General features: G+C 43.9%; 1 protein-coding gene across 1 annotated transcript in view; it reads left to right on the forward strand.

Annotated features, from left to right (window-relative positions):
• The first annotated feature begins 17490 nt into the window (after window positions 1-17490).
• OSMR (oncostatin M receptor) overlaps window positions 17491-20052 on the forward strand; it is a 51320-nt gene continuing 48758 nt past the window's right edge. Inside the window, exon 1 of the mRNA XM_024198978.3 lies at window positions 17491-17590. The gene's annotated coding sequence lies outside the window, so the exon portion shown is untranslated. The remainder of the gene's footprint in view (window positions 17591-20052) is intronic.

Below are 20052 nucleotides of genomic sequence, written 5' to 3' on the forward strand. Positions count from 1 at the left end.
GGGGGGGGGGGGGGGGGGCGCAAGGTGGAAGTTTCACCTAGGCCGCAAAATATCCTTGCATGGGCCCTGACTACCTACCTGACTTTGGATGACAAAAAGGCACTGGGATTCTTCAGTGGAAGGCAGGGTTTCCTGGTCATGCTGCTACCAGATGGGAAGAGAGAGCAGGCCCCTGACCTCCCCATAAAATGATCTCGAGGTTGGGAGTAAGAAGCAGTAGGCACACCAGGCACCCCTCCTAAAGAGAGCTGATTGGAGAGTGACAACCTGGCCGGTCCCCCCTTCCCAGTCTCTCCCCTTCTGACTCCTCATCTGATCTTAAGTCTCTCCCCTCCTGGGCCGTAACCGGGGAGGTGCGGGGCTGAAAGGGCTGGCACACAAGACTGGCTTTATCTTTACTTAGGAAAAGCAGTCGAGTTTAGGTGGGGCTTAGCCAACACGCTGACTGGGTGACAGCCTGGAGGCAGGAGCCCAGAACACGACCAGCTAAAGGTGCTTCCTAAGGCCAGCGCGCGCAGGTCGGGGGTAGCTAACACGTGTTAGCGAACCCGGAGCTAGACTCAACCCCTCTCCGCACGCAGGACACCAGCAGCGCTCTCGCTCTCCCCTTCTTGTCCGACTAGGTCCCCGCAGGACAGACGCAGCCCGCCCATCACCCTAATTGAACCCTCCTCGGTCTGCCTCCCAGCAGGCCCCGGGGGCGGGGGAAACGGGCCAAGATAAAGCAAGTTCCAGCCACCTCCGCCTGGGAAAACGGACCTTCCAGGCCGCTGCAGTGATTCAACTTCCCGGAGCTGGAGGGCAGGGAATTTCCTACCGCATCACCCGCGGCGGAGAGCAGCGGCCGGGCGTGGAATGCGCTGGCCGCGCGCCCGCCCGCCAGTCCTCGCGGGGGCTGAAGCACCCGGCTCCCGCACGTGGAACTGCGGCCGCGCCCAGAAGGAGCCGGGAAAGTGCAGCCCCCTCCCGCTCTAAGCCGCCGTTCCCGTAAAGCCAGCCAGGGGTGGCTGATTCACCCCGGGGGCAGCTGGCGAGCACGGAGCCGGGGCAGCCCCCCGACACACACTGAAGCCCGGCCCAGCTGCTCAGACTCCCAGCTTCCCAATCCCTGCTAACGAGCGGGGGACGGGAGGGCTCTGCATGCAGCACCTGCCCCGCTCCAGGTGCCTTCCCCTAGCCAGGCTGGACGCCTTCGCGACGAGCGTCACTCAGTCACTGAGACAGCCCCAGGCAGCTCCATCAGCCAAGGCAGTGAGTACCCCTCTTCCGCTAGCGCCTCTCTCCCGCTCTCTTTACTCCGGTTATTTTCCAGGGGAGGATGACTCCTTCCTGGGCACCCAACATGGATGGTGATTTGGGGGACGGTGGTGGTCAAATTTATCTCCCCTCGCCCTCCCCTCACACCATCCATGGCCAACAACAGCCCTTGTGGTTCCACTGGTGGCTTTTGAAAGGGGGCTTTTCTATCACTAGCAAGTATTTATTACAAAGGTCTTCTCTTTGAATTTCAAACCTCTGTAGTGCTTGGTAAGGATCTAGTTAATTAACACATCCTGCGGTTTTGTTCTCAGACTCCTCCTGCAGTGACCCAGAGAGGGATGAATATTTAGTTAGATTGGCCAAAGCCGTTAACATCACCCAATCACTGGCCTGCATTAATCAAGTTCCAGGTTTGGTACACACAGGTCTCAGCTTGTTTAGAACAATGCAAACATCGTTAAAAATCTTTTAAACCTTTTATTAAAGATACAGATAGAAGGAACAGTTACAGCATTTGCAATGTACAATATTAAGTAAGGCTTTCATTTTAACAAGATCCTTTGTTTCTCCTTAGCTGGAGAGAGATTTTAAAAAGGAAAAGATACCCTTCTTTGACAGTCCCTTGGATAGTAATAACTGTCCTTTTGGGGAAAGGCAAGAAGTTAGTTGAGATGGACTGGAGCTGTTGTTGCTTCTACTTTAGTTAAAGCCCCATCCCGTTTCACCCCAGATGGTGTTGGGGATTCAGCTGGAGCCAATAGAGGTGGCAATGTTTTTTGGGTCCCTCTCTCTGGCCTGATCAGGACAGCTTTTAGGATTAGGATGAAGGAGATCTCAGGAGACAATTGGGATGGTAGCCATGATACTGAAACTTGCTTCAGTAGCCTGTCTATTCTTATACCTCTTCCCCCACCAAATATTTCTTTAAGGACCCAAAAAGGGAGTGATGTGTATAATCTATCTCCATTATTTTGCCCACTAATTAGGCCTAATTAGGGCTGTCAAGTGATCACAATTAATTTTTTAATTAATTAATCACACTGTTAAAGAATAACAGAATACCATTTATTTAAATATTTTTGGATGTTTTCTACATTTTCAAATAGATTGATTTCAATTACCACACAGAATACAAAGTGTACAGTGCTCACTTTATATTATTTTTTATTACAAATATTTGTAAAAACAAAAGAAATAATATTTTCAATTCACCTAATACGAATAATGTAGTGCAATCTCTATCATGAAAATCGAATTTACAAATGTAGAATTATGTACAAAAAATAACTGCATTCAAAAATAAAAACTTTAGAGCCTACAAGTCCACTCAGTCCTACTTCTTGTTCAGCCAATCGCTCAAACAAGTTTGTTTACATTTGCAGGAGATAATGCTGCCTGCTTCTTGTTTACAATGTCACCTGAAAGTGAGAACAGGCGTTCGCATGGCACTGTTGTAGCCGGCGTCGCAAGATATTTACGTGCCAGATGTGTCCATGCCGATGACCGGTTCTGCTCGATAATGATCCAAAGCAGTGCAGACAGACGCATATTCATTTTCATCATCTGAGTCTGATGTCACCAGCAGAAGGTTAAATCATAGACTTTAAGGTCAGAAGGGACCATTATGATCATCTAGTCTGACCTCCTGCACAACGCAGGCCACAGAATCTCAACCACCCATTCCTTTATCAAACCCCTAACCTATGTCTGAGCTATTGAAGTCCTCAAATAGTGGTTTAAAGACTTCAAGGTGCAGAGAATCCTCCAGCAAGTGACCCATGCCCCACGCTGCAGAGGAAGGCGAATCCCCCCCTCCCCCAGCGCCTCTGCCAATCTGCCCTGGACGAAAATTCCTTCCCGATCCCAAATATGGCGATCAGCTAAACCCTGAGCATGTGGGCAAGACTCACCAGCCAGACACCCAGGAAAGAATTCTCTGTAGTAACTCAGATCCCACCCCTTCTAACATCCCATCACAGGCCATTGGGCATATTTACCACTAATAGTCAAAGATCTATTAATTGCCAAAATTAGGCTATCCCATCATACCATCCCCACCATACATTTATCAAGCTTAGTCTTGAAGCCAGATATATCTTTTGCCCCCACTGCTCCCCTTGGAAGGCTGTTCCAGAACTTCACTCCTCTGATGGTTAGAAACCTTCGTCTAATTTCAAGTCTAAACTTCCTGATGGACAGTTTATATCCATTTGTTCTTGTGTCCACATTGGTACTGAGCTTAAATAATTCCTCTCCCTCCCTAGTATTTATTCTTCTGATATATTTATAGAGAGCAATCATATCTCCCCATAGCCTTCTTTTGGTTAGGCTAAACAAGCCATGCTCTTTGAGTCTCCTTTCATAAGACAGGTTTGCCATTCCTCAGATCATCCTAGTAGCCCTTCTCTGTACCTGTTCCAGTTTGAATTCATCCTTCTTAAACATGGGAGACCAGAACTGCACACAGTATTCCAGATGAGGTCTCACCAGTGCCTTGCATAACGGTACTAACACCTCCTTATCTCTACTGGAAATACCTCACCTGATGCATCCCAAGACCGCATTAGCTTTTTTCGTGGCCATATCACATTGGCTGCTCATAGTCATCCTGTGATCAACCAATATTCCGAGGTCCTTCTCCTTCTCTGTTACTTCCAACTGATGCATCCCCAGCTTATAACAAAAATTCTTGTTGTTAATCCCTAAATGCATGACCTTGCACTTTTCACTATTAAATTTCATCCTATTACTATTACTCCAGTTTACAAGGTCATCCAGATCTTCCTGTATGATATCCCAGTCCTTCTTTGTATTGGCAGTACCTCCCAGCTTTGTGTCATCCGCATTAGCACATTCCCACTTTTTGTGCTAAAGTCAGTAATAAAAAGATTAAATAAGATTGCTTCCAAAACCGATCTCTGAGGAACTCCACTAGTAACCTCCCTCCAGCCTGACAGTTCACCTTTCAGTACGACCTGTTGTTGTCTCTTCTTTAACCAGTTCCTTATCCACCTTTCAATTTTCATATTGATCTCCATCTTTTCCAATTTAGCTAATAATTCCCCATGTGGAACTGTATCAAATGCCTTACTGAAATCGAGGTAAATTAAATCCACTGCGTTTTCTTTTTCTAAAAAATCTGTTACCTTCTTAAAAAAGATCAGCTTGGTTTGGCATGATCTACCTTTTGTAAAACCATGTTGTATTTTGTCCCAATTACCATTGACCTCAATGTCCTTAACTACTTTCTCCTTCAACATTTTTTCCAAGACCTTGCATACTACAGATGTCAAACTAACAGACCTGTAGTTACCCGGATCACTTTTTTTCCCTTTCTTAAAAATAGGAGCTATGTTAGCAATTCTCCAGTCATATGGTACAACCCCTGAGTTTACAGATTCATTAAAAATTCTTGCTAATGGGCTTGCAATTTCATGTGCCAGTTCCTTTAATATTCTTGGATGAAGATTATCTGGGCCCCCCGATTTAGTTCCATTAAGCTGTTCGAGATTGGCGTCTATCTTGGATGTGGTAATAGCTACCTGCATATCCTCGTTCCCATTTGTCATCCTACCATTATCCCTAAGCTCCTCATTACCCTCATTAAAGACTGAGGCAAAGTATTTGTTTAGATATTGGGCCATGCCTAGATTATCCTTAACCTCCACTCCATCCTCAGTTTTTAGTGGTCCCACTTCTTCTTTCTTTGTCTTCTTATTTATATGGCTATAGAACCTTTTACTATTGGTTTTAATTCCCTTTGCAAGGTCCAACTCTACATGGCTTTTGACCTTTCTCACTTTATCCCTACATGTTCTGACCTCAATAAGGTAGCTTTCCTTGCTGATCCCTCCCATCTTCCACTCCTTGTAGGCTTTCTGCTTTTTCTTAATCACCTCTCTGAGACGCTTACTCATCCAGCTTGGTCTACAATTCCTGCCTGTGAATTTTTCTCACTTTCTTGGGATACAGGCTTCTGATAGTTTCTGCAACTTGACTTGAAGTAATTCCAGGCCTCCTCCACCTTTAGATCCACAAGTTCTTCAGTCCATCCACTTCCCTAACTAATTTCCTTAATTTTTTTAAAGTTAGCCCTTTTGAAATCAAAAACCCTAGTCACAGATCTATTTTTGTTTATCCTTCAATTTGGTTTAAAACTGAATTAGCTCATGATCACTCAAACCAAGATTGTCCCCTACAATCATTTCTTCTATGAGGTCCTCACTACTCACCAAAACCAAATCTAAAATGGCATCCCCTCTTGTTGGTTCAGCAAGTATTTGGTGAAGGAATCCATCAGCTATCACATCCAGGAAAATCTGAGCCTTATTATTATTACTAGCACTTGTCCTCCAGTCTATATCTGGGAAGTTAAAGTCTCCCATGCTCACACAATTCCCATTAGTATTTACTTCATTAAAAACATTAAAGAGATCTCTATCCATATCCAAATCAGATCCCGGTGGTCTATAGCACACCCCAAGCACTATCCCAGGGGAGACTCTAGTTGCTTTCTTCCCCAATGTGATTTTTGCCCAGACAGACTCTGTCTTATCCATTCCATTCCTTCTTATTTCTTTACAGTCCATCTCATCATTGATATACAATGCTACTCCACCACCTTTGCCTTTATTTCTGTCTTTCCTAAACAGCACATACCCTTCAATACCTGTACTCCAGTCATGACTGCTATTCTACCATGTTTCTGTTATCCCTATAATATCTGGTTTCACTTCCTGCACCAGTAACTCTAGTTCCTCCATTTTGTCACTGAGGTTCCTCGCATTGGTGTACAAACATCTCAATTTTTGCTGTTTGGCTTTACCCGATTGGGCCCAGACATTCTACTGCCAGTATCACTTATTAGACTGGTATCTACACTACCCTCCCTGCTTATGTCCATTCTCCTACCCATGGCTGTATCCTTTCTTACTACGTTTTCTTCCCTCTCAATGTTAAAATCCGGCATGGAGATTACCTGGACATCTCCCAACCATCTCCCCCCAATTCCTTGTTTAAAGCTCTCTTAATCAGTTGTGGCAGCCTCCATCCTAGAAGTCTATTTCCCTGCCTACTCAGGTGAAGTCCATCCCAAGAGAACAATCCTCTGTCCATGAATGCCTCCCAGTGGCCATACATCCCAAAGCCCTCCTTATAGCACCACTGCCTGAGCCATCTGTTGGTCGTCATAATCTTGTCACACCTTTGTTGCCCTTCTCTAGAAACAGGCAGAATCCCACTGAAGATCACCTGAGCCTCGATTTCCTTAAGCGTCTTCCCCAGCCTGACATAGTCTCCCTTGAGACGTTCCAGCGAGAATCTAGCCATATCATTTGTTCCCACATGAAGGACAATCAGTGGATTCTTTCCTGCTCCTGTTAGGATCCTCTTCAGCCTCATGTCCACATCCCATATCTTAGCACCCAGCAGACAGCACACCCTTGGTTAATTTTCTTTTTTGGTGGTCCAGTTCTGTAGTTTCCGTATTGGAGTGTTGCTCTTTTAAGACTTCTGAAAGCATGCTCCACACCTCATCCCTCTCAGATTTTGGAAGGTACTTCAGATTCTTAAACCTTGGGTTGAGTGCTGTAGCTATCTTTAGAAATCTCACATTGGTACCTTCTTTTGTCAAATCTGCAGTGAAAGTGTTCTTAAAACGACAACATATGCTGGGTCATCATCCGAGATTACAATTCTCCCCAAAGAGTTCAGTCACAAATTTAATTAACGCATTTTTTTTTAAACGAGCATCATCAGCATGGAAGCATGTCCTCTGGAATGGTGGCCAAAGCATGAAGGGGCATATGAATGTTTAGCGTATCTGTCACGTAAATACCTTGCAATGCCGGCTACAAAAGTGCCATGCAAATACCTGTTCTCACCTTCAGGGGACATTGTAAATAAGAAGCAGGCAACATTATCTTCCATAAATGTAAACAAACATGCTTGTCTTAGTGATTGGCTGAACAAGAAGTAGGACTGAGTGGACTTGTAGGAACTAAAGTTTTACATTGTTTTATTTTTGAGTGCAGTTATTTTTTTGTACATAATTCTACATTTTGTAAGTTGAACTTTCATGATAAAGAGATTGCACTTCAGTACTTGTATGAGGTGAATTGAAAAATACTATTTCTTTATCACTTTTACAGTGCACATGTTTGTAATAAAAAATAAAGTGAGCACTGTACACTTTGTATTCTGTGTTGTAATAGAAATCAATATATTTGAAAATGTAGAAAAACATCCAAAAATATATTTAATAAATTTCAATTGGTATTCTATTGTTTAACAGTGCCATTTAAAAGGGTGGTTAATTACGATTACTTTTTTTGAGTTAATCGCATGAGTTCACTGCGATTAATCGACAGCCCTAGGCCTAATATCTGACACACCAACTTTGATTCATTTATCTTCCATTTTTACCAAGCATAGTCCTTAGTCATATCAGCATGGGCTTTACTGTTTGGAGTAATGTAGTCTTACTGTCTGGTTCTCTTGCACCTGTTTATAACTTTCATTACTGAAAGCAAATTAACCTACTTTCCAGCAATGGTTTTTATTATACATTATATGAAAGTTCACAAGGTGGTACAATACTTTTTACAAATGAGGCTACAACTAGGGTAAATTTGTAGCCTCAAATATTCCAACTGTGACCACGAAGTGGCTGGTGTGTATGACTCTAGACACATTTGCCATAGAACTTAGAAAGAATGTGGGAAGGGAGAGTTAAAAGCTGGACCCTGACACTTGTTGGTCTCAGTTCCACAATTTCTACTGCATAAACAGAGAACAAATATCAATGCTCCTCTTCAGATACCCTGACCCTGATGCATCCTGGCCCAGCAATACAGTCAAATACCACATCTAGTATCTGCTGGAGCAACTAATTTTTGGCCCCAATACTCCAAGTTTCATTGTTTAAATACATTGCTCCAACAACAACAACAAAAATCTGAACACATCCGAACAACAATGCTGCGAATCCGCCTTGCTAGATCCTGCCAGATTTTGGCTCAGTTTCCAAGATGCCACTACTTAAGAGAACATGTTTACCTGCTCCTAGTGCATCTCAGAAATACAGACCTGGATGCATCTGATCACAACAGCCTTGCAAAAACTCAGCTTTCTCATCTCGATCCTGTCAAATCATACCAAATTTTGGTTGCAAATGCAACTGTACAGTCAAAACAGAGGAAAGAAGTATTGCTTCTGCTGTCTCTCTCTCCTCCCCCCCCCCCCCACATTTACTTCAGCAAACCTCAGCATATCTGGGTGGAAGCAAGCAGCAAAAACTTCAATAGATCAACTGTATCCTGCTGGATCAGGCTAATTTTTGATTGCATGTCTTCCCCTAGTCCAGAGTAAACCAAATCCTGACATCAGTACATGTAGCTCATGCCTGAAGTAGATCATATACTAGCTCTCTTATTGCTGCAGAATCCCTCATGTTGGACTACTGATTCCATCAGTATCAGTCACAGACCTGGACCCTGGCACTTTACCGACTATGATATAGCTTGTCTTCCTCCACCTTGAGGGGTATGGGGATTGCAAGGACTTCACATATTTTAAGAGACACATGAGCATGTAATGCTCTTTTTTGTTTGGAATAAAAGCCTTCACAGGAGAATATTATTAATTACATAATGTCTTTCCTGTTTGGGTAATAATGCATGGGGTTAGGTTTCTAAAGAGCTTTGTATTTATCAGAGAAACAAGAACTAAGTAATGACTTAAGTACAACTTTATGTGCCTAGCAGATCTGAATGGTATCAGTTCATTTCTTACATAAGCATTTTTTAAAAGCCCGTTATTTACCCATTAACCACAACAGCTCAGTAGATGCTTTCTCTCACTCTCATGAAGATTATACATATATATTCAGAAAAAGACTGCATATGTAAAAAAGATTGGCTACTTTGTAGAACTCAGTACTTCAACTGTGTATTTTTTCAAAATACTAAGAGTTAGCGGGTCATAATATGCACTAATCAATGCCATATTTAATTTCTTAAGGGGTCTATTCAGTCCCAGGCTGCCTCAGTGGATTCTACTCCACAGAATCTCTGTGAGCCTCCAAATATGTACTAAGAACAGAAGTTGCTTCCTATTCTGAGGAGGGACATTTCCTCCTGGAAGTAGCCACCTCAGTCAGATTTCAGCTGCATACAGTTGACTTCCAAGTGGAGGAGTCAGATGCAGAAAGCTAGGAGTCAGGAGATGAGTGATCTAAACACAAATTTGATCATGGGCTCACCTTAGATAAGTCATTTAGCTCCCAAGCCTGAGCTTCCTTGCCGGTAAAAGTGAGAGAATGGGAGCATTCGATGAGAGATGCTGTACAAGTCCAAACAATTGTTATTTTACTATCCCCAAGGTCCTGTTGAATGGTAAATTCTTTCCTGGCTGTCTAGCAGTCAGTGAAGAACATTAGGAAAGCCATAGAACTGGAGCACGTTTCTCTAGCCGACAGCTCCATAATGATCCTTTTGGCTCAATGATCTCCCTCTTCACCACTGGAAATTGGGTGGAGGAATGAGCCCTCAACATAGATACGGGGAGACCAGCAAGAAACTGGGAAACGTTCCCCTCTCTACCCCCCCCCCCCCCGCCCACATCTAGGTGAGATGGAATGAGGAAGCTGCCTTTGTCAGTCAGGGCCGGAGAGGCCTCCACTCATCCTTAACTATAGGTATGATATATCACCTTTTATTTAATTTAAGACAAACAAAAGACAACATTACCATAACGGAGGCATCCTTGTCTCCACACTCTCACCATACCAGGGGAGCTGACTATAGGCATAGGAGTCGTAACTTCCAGTCCTGGGAGGTAATAAAGATGGCTTAAATGAGCCAAGCCACAAGTAAATTGCAAACATCTGCGGCATGGTTAGACTAGCATTTACAGTCATGTTAGTTAACTAATGTTCATTGGCAATCAGTCAATTCAAGTTATAAGAAGGCCACACTCTCTAGTCTAGACATATCCTTAGTAGCATAAGTGTGAATTAGGGATGTAAAATGTTAACTGGTTAACTGATAAGCATCTGTCTTACCGGTAATGTATTCAGTTAATGGTTAAATGTCTAATGTGCACATTAAAAACGCCGCAGCAATACTATTTCATAGTGTATGTGGAACTAGGTTCCGCATTGTTAGGAGTTGGAATGATTGCTATGGAACTGATGTCATAGACACGGGAACTAGGAGTGCGGGGGGTGCCTGCAGAACCCCCACGTTTTACATGGGGTCCCGGCTGCTGGGCCCAAGCCCCCACTATTAAAAATGTTCCAGTGCCACTGGTTCACACTGAATCTATCATACATATATATTATCTTTATCAAGTGCCTTTATTAACAAAAACAGACAGTCTTATGTGTAAAACCCACTTTTTTGTTTAACTTTTTACATATTATCCCTAAGCTGTCCAAAAATACAAAGAAGTCCGATTAGAATTTCAACTCTACTGCTGATTTTTGTTAAGAAAAAACAACATGTTTACATGCTCTGGTGTCAGTCTTGTGTGCAGCCGATTAGTAAGGCTAGCATTGGAAAACGCATGTTCTGCAGGCACAGACGTTTCTGGAATGCACAGGTACTCTTTGCCAGTTTCCCAAGCCTTGGAAAATGCTTTGCATGGACCTTTCATCACTTCAATGGACTGCATTCCAATGAAGGACAAGGCTCCCTGAAGTAATTTTCCAATTCGTTTTCTACTGCATTCTCCTTTTTGGCATAATCTCCACCTAAAAGCATCACTATAACACTCTTCTCAGTTTCACGCATTTTTTTTTGGCACTGGCTGTATCGGCTGATCCGGTTCAGCACTAGCACTCGGAAGTTCTTCTATTTCTAACATCGATGCAAGTTGCAGAAGCTTTGAGTTACGAGCGATCTGGACAACAGGCGAAAGAAACCACATGTGTTTATGGTGTGGATCTAACAAGGAGGCAATAAGTGCAGGTTTGGCAGTTATGGCAGGATTGTTGGGTTTCATGCAATGTTTCAGAGAGCGATGAACAGCAGCCTTGAAATCAGAAACTTTTCCATTTTCGACAGGAGCTTTGCTTCTGAGGTGAGTTTGGACAAGACTTGCAAATTGGATAAATATTTGAAATTGACACTGATTGTTGAGCAGACATGGCAGTTGTAGCACATTTTCAAGTGGAAAGTAGTGGTAAGATGTCCTCTGTTAATTGCCAGTGCTCACCTTGCAGCTGAATCGTTTGGGCATCAGATTGTTTTGTTACAGAGCTATCTGAAAGCGCAGCTGTTATAGCCCACCTTTGCTCACAGGGTCTTTCGAACACGTCATATACTGAATTCCAGCGAGTTTTACATGACTGGATCAGACAGTGTTGCTTAACCTGAAGCTGTGTTTTGTTTTCTTTCGAGGGCTTTTGCAGCCACAGTGCTGTGGTGGAAGTGTGCAACTAGTCTACTTGCAGCTACAACAGCACGATCCACACTACTTGAAGAAAACTCATCATTTATGGCTAGCTGCAAAGTATGGGCAAAACAAATGACAGATTCCCACGTAACATACCTCGGTGTGTTGGCAAGCACAATGTTGCTTGTACTATTGTGTACGCACGCCAAGACATGGCCTGCCAGACCCCATCTTTCCACTGTAGCGTTTAATTTTTCAGCAAGGTTTTCCGTTGTATGTTGTTCTGTCATACTTTCGGTTTCTAGAATTGCAGATCAAAGCTCCCAATTTTCAATATAATGGCAAGTGATAGTCTAGTAGCTTTCTCTAGTTAATGCTGTCTAGCAGTCAGTGGTGAATGGTTAATGGCGTTTTTCAATTTTTCCCAGACAGACTTCACGCAGTCTTCATAGCTCTTCTCGTCTCAAGGTTATAGTCTGTCTCACAGGCACACAGTATTCAGGTTCTACAAAACTCATCAATGCACGAAAACCTGTACCCTCAATGACGTTTACAGACAGCATATCTATAGTGATCATGGTGCACAACAACTCCATTAGTTTTTTGTCACGTTGTGTGTTGCATTTTCTTGAACTGCCAGAAACAAACGCTGTCAACGTTGTTTGATTTTTGCCTTTTTTCCCCACATGAAACAGAGGGATGTTTCAGCTTCAAATGGTTCAGCATTGCTCCGGTGCTGTTTGCACACCTCAGCTCTGAATTACACAGTTTGCATTTAATGGTGTGTTCTGTTACTTTTGTGAAATGATTCCAGGCATTACTCCTTTTCGATCACTCCATCTTCTCTATGGAACAGTATTACCAAAAATCGCAATAACCTACATAGAATCTTAGAACTGGAAGGGACCTTGAGAGGTCATCTAGTCCATTCCCCTGCACTCATGGCAGGACTAATTATCTAGACCATTCCTGACAGGTGTTTGTCTAACCTGATCTTAAAAATCTCCAATGATGGAGATTCCACAACCCCTCCATAGACAATTTATTCCAGTGCTTAACCACCCTGATAGTTAGGAAGTTTTCCTAATGTCCAACCTAAACCTTCCTTGCTACAATTTAAGCCCATTGCTTCTTGTCCTATCCTCAGAGGTTAAGAAAAACAATCTTCCTTCTCCCTGTAACAACCTTTTGCATACTTGAAAACGGAAAGAATGACATGGACCATGGAGCTGTAAGAAGAATAACGTAGGCAGGGCTAATCTGAGGTCTGCAAACCTAAGATCTTTGGGGTGGGGGCTGTCTTTTTGTTATGTACTTGTACAACATCCAGCACAGTAGGGCTGTTAAGTGGTTGCTACTCACCACACATGCACCTCTTTCTGGCTGGGAATTAGCTCTTGCTCCACCTGGTGCCAGCTTCCATCAGTTGCTCACGCCGTGGCCGCTCTGTACCACAGGGTGCTCTCTCTTCATGACTCAGCCCTCCAGCTAGGTCACTATGTAGTTCCCCACCTTCCAGGTCCTATAGGACAAACTGTCCGGTTGATTTTTCAAGTCTCCGGGTCTTGTGCCATTTTTCCAGCTGCTGGTAAGGGAACCCAGGCCTGCCTGGTACTCTGTTCCAGCCCAGAGAACCTATAACTAGAGATCCAGGTCTGTCTAGTCTCAGACCCTGTTGCTGTTTACCTGGGCTCCTTCCTACCCCACCTCTCTATCTCTTTGCCTATCTCTGGTTTACCTCTGGAAATTCCTCTGCTCCCCCTGGCTTCTTCACCCTTCCTAACCTCTTACCAGACTGCCCAGTCCAGAACAGGACCCCAGGGCTTACTTTCCCTCGGGGTCTCCTCCTTGTCCCCAGCCAATTCCCTTTTCCTCTAGGGAGTGACTGCAGATCTCCTCCCTGTAGCCCCTTCCTATTTTATAATCCTAACCCAGCTCCTCCCCCAGGTGGGCTTCATCTCCCATTAGGTTTTATCCAGCTCTGGTTCCACTCCAGGTGCAGAATATAAGGTTAATTGGCCCCTCCTGGCCCATATTAACCTGCTCAGGGCTTGTCCTCCTCCTGTTGGGTGCAGGGCCGGCTCTGGCTTTTTTGCCGCCCTAGGCAAAAAAGCTACCGGCCGCCCCCCCTGTCCCCCCATTGCGGCGGGGGAGGGCGCCGAGCCCGGCCGCGGGCCCGCAATCCCCGACTGGCCAGAGTGCCGGGGGGAGGGCGGAGAGCCTGGCCGGGGCTCTCCCCGGCGGCCAGAGCACCAGGGGGAGGGCGGCGAGCCCGCCGCAGCTCTCCGCTCTCCCCGACCGGCCGGAGCGCCGGGGGGAGGGCGGCGAGCCTGGCCGGGGCCCCGCTCTCCCCGGCGGCCGGAGCGCCGCGGGGAGGGCGGCGAGCCCAGTCGCGGCCCCGCTCTCGGGCCGGAGTGCCCCGCCGCACCGCCCCCCTCCAGGCGCCGCCCCAAGCACGTGCTTGGTGGGGTGGTGCCTGGAGCCGGCCCTGGTTGGGTGGACACTCCATCACAGGGGCCCTGATCCGCAACTGGCATCCATACGTGCCACCCCAGTACAAATAATATAACAATTCACTGAATCTTGGACACCAAATGTTTTCTGTAGATCACATTTTAACCAGTGAATGTGGGAAACTGTACTTTGATCCATTATGAATTTTACACTATTGATCAATAAAGTATACAGTGTTACCCAGTATAAACTAGACTGAAAGGATCATGTCCGTCTTATTACATCAGATGTTATGTACTAAAGGAATTTTTCCCAGCAGAATTACTGGTAACATTTACATTTGTGTGTGAAATGCCATGTTCAGTGTTATGTCAGTGCTGCACTCAGGAGAGTGGGGAGGAGTGGCTGGCAATCTGCTTGCCCTATTCTCCCACAAAAACTGAAACCTTAGGAAGATGATGAGGGAAGTAGGGGCAACTTGAAAATTGGGGTCCTAAATCTCCACAGCCACCAGCTGGCCTATCAGAACTCAGTCAGCTCTATAAGAAGTCACAGTATGTGTTGGCAAGTACCCTCGGTTTTATCCATATAATGTAAACTGTCTTGCAGTTTGGCACAACTATCAATCCCTGCTTAGGAGAAGTTTGTACTGGAGTAGCCAGTGATGGTACAGGTTAGAACTGAGAGCCATTTGGGGAAGTTTGCACAGCACTTGCCTAAACTGTGCCCTCGATGGATCATATGCTCCCCTTCCCATGTAAAAAACCCCAAAGAAGAGGAACACCTACCTTCCGCATTGCCTGGTGTTTGGGGGAACAGCTGTTCTATCTAATCTTTCCTTTAGGATTGCTGGATTAGTAGTGATGCTGCTGAATAGGCTGTCTTGTGGCCAAAATGTCACACACAGATCACAGATTCACAAGTGGAGCCCTATGAGTTTCATGCCCTTCACTGTTCCTCTTTGTCTCTTGGCCTTCCACCAGCAGTGGCATTGGCAGTATTGCCAACCCTAAATGTTCAAATATCATGAGATTGGCTTTAAAATCACGAGATTATGTAAAAATAATACAATAGATGTGGTGTTCTTTTTATTTGCCTTCTGCTTTTTGAGCCTTTAGGGTGCACTGGAGTCACATTTTAAAGCTTTCTCCACAGCCACGAGGGCTAGAAACTTACTTTTTCTTTAAGAATGAAGGCTGAAATCATCACATATCTACTTGATTCCTGGAGCTAGGGCTTTAAGGAAAACAATAATTATCAACAAAGAGTCCTGTGGCACCTTATAGATTAACAGATGTATTGGAGCACAATACATCTGTTAGTCTATAAGGTGTCACAGGACTCTTTGTTGCTTTTTACAGATCCAGACTAACACGGCTACCCCTCTAATAATTATCATGATATTCATGACAAAATCATGGGAGATGGTAACACTGCATTGGCTACACCTCCCTGGCAACCAGTCCTGTCCTTAGGCATACACAGCATATGCGTAGATTTTTAGAGGCACAATCATCTTTAGCCTTAAATGCTTGGATCTTCAGACATATAGTTTTTTAAATAAATCCTTCAAAAGACCACCCTTATCTAAAATACACATTTTAATTTTAATTACTGTAGTAAAAACTTGCTTCCAAAGTCTTCCTGTCCATCCCTTTCTCCCTCCTCCCTCCCCCATTGAAGAGAGCCCTTAAAGGGACAACACCCCTTTCCTTCCAGATAGCTGGACAAAGAGTTTCCCTTTCTTTACTTCTGACTATCTGATGAACTAGTTTTAAAAGAACCCTCCAGCAAAATCAGTACCTAGTAAGATGTAAAATCCTTTGTTATGCCTAAAATCTTTGGAAACTTTTTTTAAAAATGGTGAAATTTCATAAACATGTCTATTGTTATGGAGATCACACAAAGTAAAATAGGGTTCCCTTTTTCTAAAAGCAATTAACATTGTTATGAACACACTAAACCTCTGTGACTGATTACTTTAAAATAATGTCTTTGTTTCAGTGAGTTAAATATGTAGTAATCTGGAACGATTACTTTATGAAGGCTTAAGAGTACATTTAAAATGTAAAATCGGCTTAGAAATAGTGATTAAGAAAACATAAAACAGAAGAACTGCATCATGCATTCCATAATATTTAATGTTGTATTCAGCAAGACAGCTGACTCACCCTTACTACAAAGTTTTGGCAAATAAATTTCTGACAAACTTCAGGGCATATCAAAAAACCTGTGACTGACATTTTTTATTCCCAAGTTTAGTGCTTTTAATTAGTTACCATCTGCATATCCAGTCTTCACCATCTGGCATGTTTTCCACTGCATGCCAGATGGTGAAGACTGGACATGCAGAAGGTATCTAATTAAAAGCACATTTTCTTTAGAAAGAAATTGCAGAAGTGTTTTTTTTAAATGTCATTTGCTTCATTTGGGTGAGCAGGGTGGGGGAGGGAAGAGAGGAGGGGCAGGGCCTGGGCAGAGTGGGGGCGAGGCCTGGGGCAGAGCGTGGGGTGGAGTATAGGCAGGGCCACAGGCAGAAGAGGTGGGCTGGGGAGCTAGCCTCCCCAAGCAGCAGCTTCACCCACTGCCCATGACAACAGGTAAGAGCAGGTTGGCTCCCGCACACCCAGTGCGCACTGCAGTCTCCTTAGGCAGGGGCCGTATTCACAGAGCTAAATGCGCCGGCACTGCGCATTCTGCGTGAGGGAGAGGGCATGGGGGTCTCTGCAGGGAACTGTGACTCTCTGCTGCCATGAGGCAGGCCGGGCGTCTCGGTATCCTTTGCTGCCTTGTCCCTCCCCCATCCTGGGCTGTGAGCCCGGGCTGCCATCGGGCATAGGGGCACCAGTTTAATCAGGGCCGGCTCCAGCTTTTTTGCAGCCCCAAGTGGTGAAGCGAAGGAGGAAAAAAAAAAAAAAAGATAAAGCCGATCAGTGGCACTTTGGCGGCAGCTCAATCGCACCGCTTCCTTCTTCGGCGGGTCCTTCGCTCCCTCTCTTCCTCTTCAGCGGCAGCTCAAAGAGGAAGAGAGGGACTGAGGGACCCGCTGCCGAATTGCCGCCAAAGACCTGGATGTGCTGCCCCTTTCCATTGGCCACCCCAAGCACCTGCTTCCTTCGCTGGTGCCTGGAGCCAACCCTGAGTTTAATACTACTACATAGATCCCCATAAATCCTAAGGACGGCCCTGCTGGCAACATTCCTGTGATTCTCCCCACCCTCGCAACTCCTCTCACTGCACAGAGCAAAACCCACGGTGTCACAGAGCAGCATTAGCTTACGAGTTTCCTTTGGCTGCTCTTCAAACATTATCCTGAGGGGAGACAGGAGAGGAAGACAGGAAAACAGGAAATAAAGTGCAGGGTTGAGAGAGAGAGAGAGGAGTAAGCCAGGGAAAGGGTGAAAGGAATTAACAAAGTTGGACTGAAGGACATGAAAATTGCAGAAGAAAGTCCTACAGGGAAAAACTCAGCTGACACCTGGTAGGTATTTGTGTTAGCATGTTATTTTTAACAGGTTCCTTTGATTTGTTTTGAAAAGGACAGGCCTTTTAGAATAATGTCCCGTACTTCGGACACTCTGTTATCATTTGTCTTTTCTTTTTTTCTTCTTCAGATGCAGTTTCTTTATTGCTGTCATCATCTGTCTCCCGGGGTTTTTTTGTTTGCTTGTTTTGTTTTTTAAATTCCTTCACCATCACACTCTCACTTTCATGCCGGACAGTTCTTGAGCCAGACCTGAGAAGGGATGGGAAGGATTGGTATGAGCAATGTTGCTGTTAAAGCCATAGCCATTGCGGGGAAAGGGGAAGGGAACACATTTGTTGGGGCAGTTCTTGAAGGAGTAAGACTGGTGGATTGCTAGTGTGCCTAACATCAGTTCCCTCTACGGATGAAATCCGCTCCTGCAAACCCTTCCTCAGAAGCTGACCTCACTCCCATGAATTGAGTTTGCAGTATCAGGTCTTAAGAGTCACATATTGAGGGTCCTTAAACTTGAGTAAACAGGCTGAAAAGGGAGTAAATGTTTTAAAGAATAGTGGAAACTTGGATCCTTAGCTGGTGTAAAGTGGCATATCTGTATTGAAACCAATAGAGCTACACTGATTTACACCAAATGAGGATCTGACTCAGGGTGTTGAAATGGCCAGAAGAAAATGTACATGACTAAAGATAAGGAAAAAACAGTTGGCAAGTAATAAGTTAGCCTTATGTGTATTTCTGATTTTAGTGCAGATGTGAAAAATATTCAGACATGCAAATTCCTCTGTTTATTGTAATATGGAAAATATTTTTTAAAGCCCCACAATTTAGTAAAATAGTTTATTTATGGATTTAATTTCTTACTGATAAAATTTAGGTATACAGGCATCTTTGCAGACACAAAATTAGCTCATAAATGTAATTTGAAGAAGCAGATTTTCTCTACAACCTAATGAAACTTGTGAATAAAAATCTCTCAAATTAGCAGTAAACTAAAATAAAAGACTTCGGAAACGGGGCCTGATTATCATTTATAGTAAAGGTATTTTACAGCACTCTGGCAATGGGTCTTAAAGTGAGTTTCATTTAACATCCATTTAAGGCCCCATTACATTACTAGAGTGGTGTAAAGCGGGTTAGTGTAAATAAATCTACTCATATATAGCCTATTACATCTACACATATACAGCCTGGTCCTGTTGTGTCATACTCCAGTATGGGACTGTTTGTGCAGTTAGCGCTACTCTGCATGAGTAAGGCTCACAGAATCCATCCCAAAATATGATGATATCGTATTTAATCTAATCACTGAGTGATAAAATATGTGGTTGAACCATTGTAGTTGACTACTAAAGAATTGCTATTTCAAAATATGGAATTATTTTGATGACTAAAGTAAATGGCAAGGAAAAAGTATGAAAATTCCATGTCTACCTTATTCAGGCTACTTGCGTGAGGGTTCCTTGACCTTTTTTACAGCATGCAGGAATTAAATAAATAGACATTCTGGTTCCAGTGAACTCATTACAATAATTCATGACTTCCTCTAGGGCCAAGCAAACTGAGGGTAATGTTTCATTAGATAGCACAGTACAGTAGTATTTCTCGAGGAGTATAACTTTATTATCTCTTTGGAATGACAACTGAACAATTCAATTAATCAGTGGGACAGGAGCTATATTTGTCATCTTTTCTGAGATTTGGGGGCATTTTTCATTTGCTCACTTTGGTCTTGCAGGCAATACTGTTGCCTGACTATTGGCTATGGGAATAACAGATGTTTTTCCTCTCCCTCCCCCCAATCCTTTTCCCCTTTGTTGTTCAATTATGACACTATTTTCCCTTTTAGAAAGATTTGGTTAATCTTAAAATGACTGTTCAAGAATTATGTTTTATTGAAATTAAATATGCATTTTATTCAAAGGTTGCGATTCTTTTTGTCCTCATGATGACAGCTGTGTGTGTGTGTTGCCTTCCTGCTTATTTTCTGGTTCCTGCTCTCTAAACTCAATGTTCCAGTTCCTATTCCTGTATATGTACATAGCATTGGGTGTGTGCGATTACCCAAGGCCTGCTGCTTCAAACCTGCTATTTGGACTGTTATGTTTTGTTCACACTGTTGCTGACTTGCCTGGTTCATGGTTATTATATGTTTTGGTTTGATTGACCACCTACTTGCATGTCTAGCTTCGATTTCCTTGTGTTTTGGTATAACTGTTCTGGGGTGGACCAGAGAGTAACATTATGGCGACGAGTGATTCTATTCTGCAATACAGGCTGCCTGCACATTCTTTGGCTGTTGACTGGCAATACTTTATTTGGAATTTTTGGAACTACAGTATGTGCAGATCTTGAACTTTGTGATGCTGCTAGATTACCCTTTCTACAGAACTACTTAGCCTGTGATGGCATTGATATTTATGATGCACTCCCAGAGCCCAAGTCCTCCTTTTGATGTGGCT

Source organism: Terrapene carolina, unplaced genomic scaffold (assembly GCF_002925995.2).
Source record: "Terrapene carolina triunguis isolate 2854851 unplaced genomic scaffold, T_m_triunguis-2.0 Scaffold69, whole genome shotgun sequence".
In the NCBI taxonomy this organism is placed as follows: domain Eukaryota; kingdom Metazoa; phylum Chordata; order Testudines; family Emydidae; genus Terrapene; species Terrapene triunguis.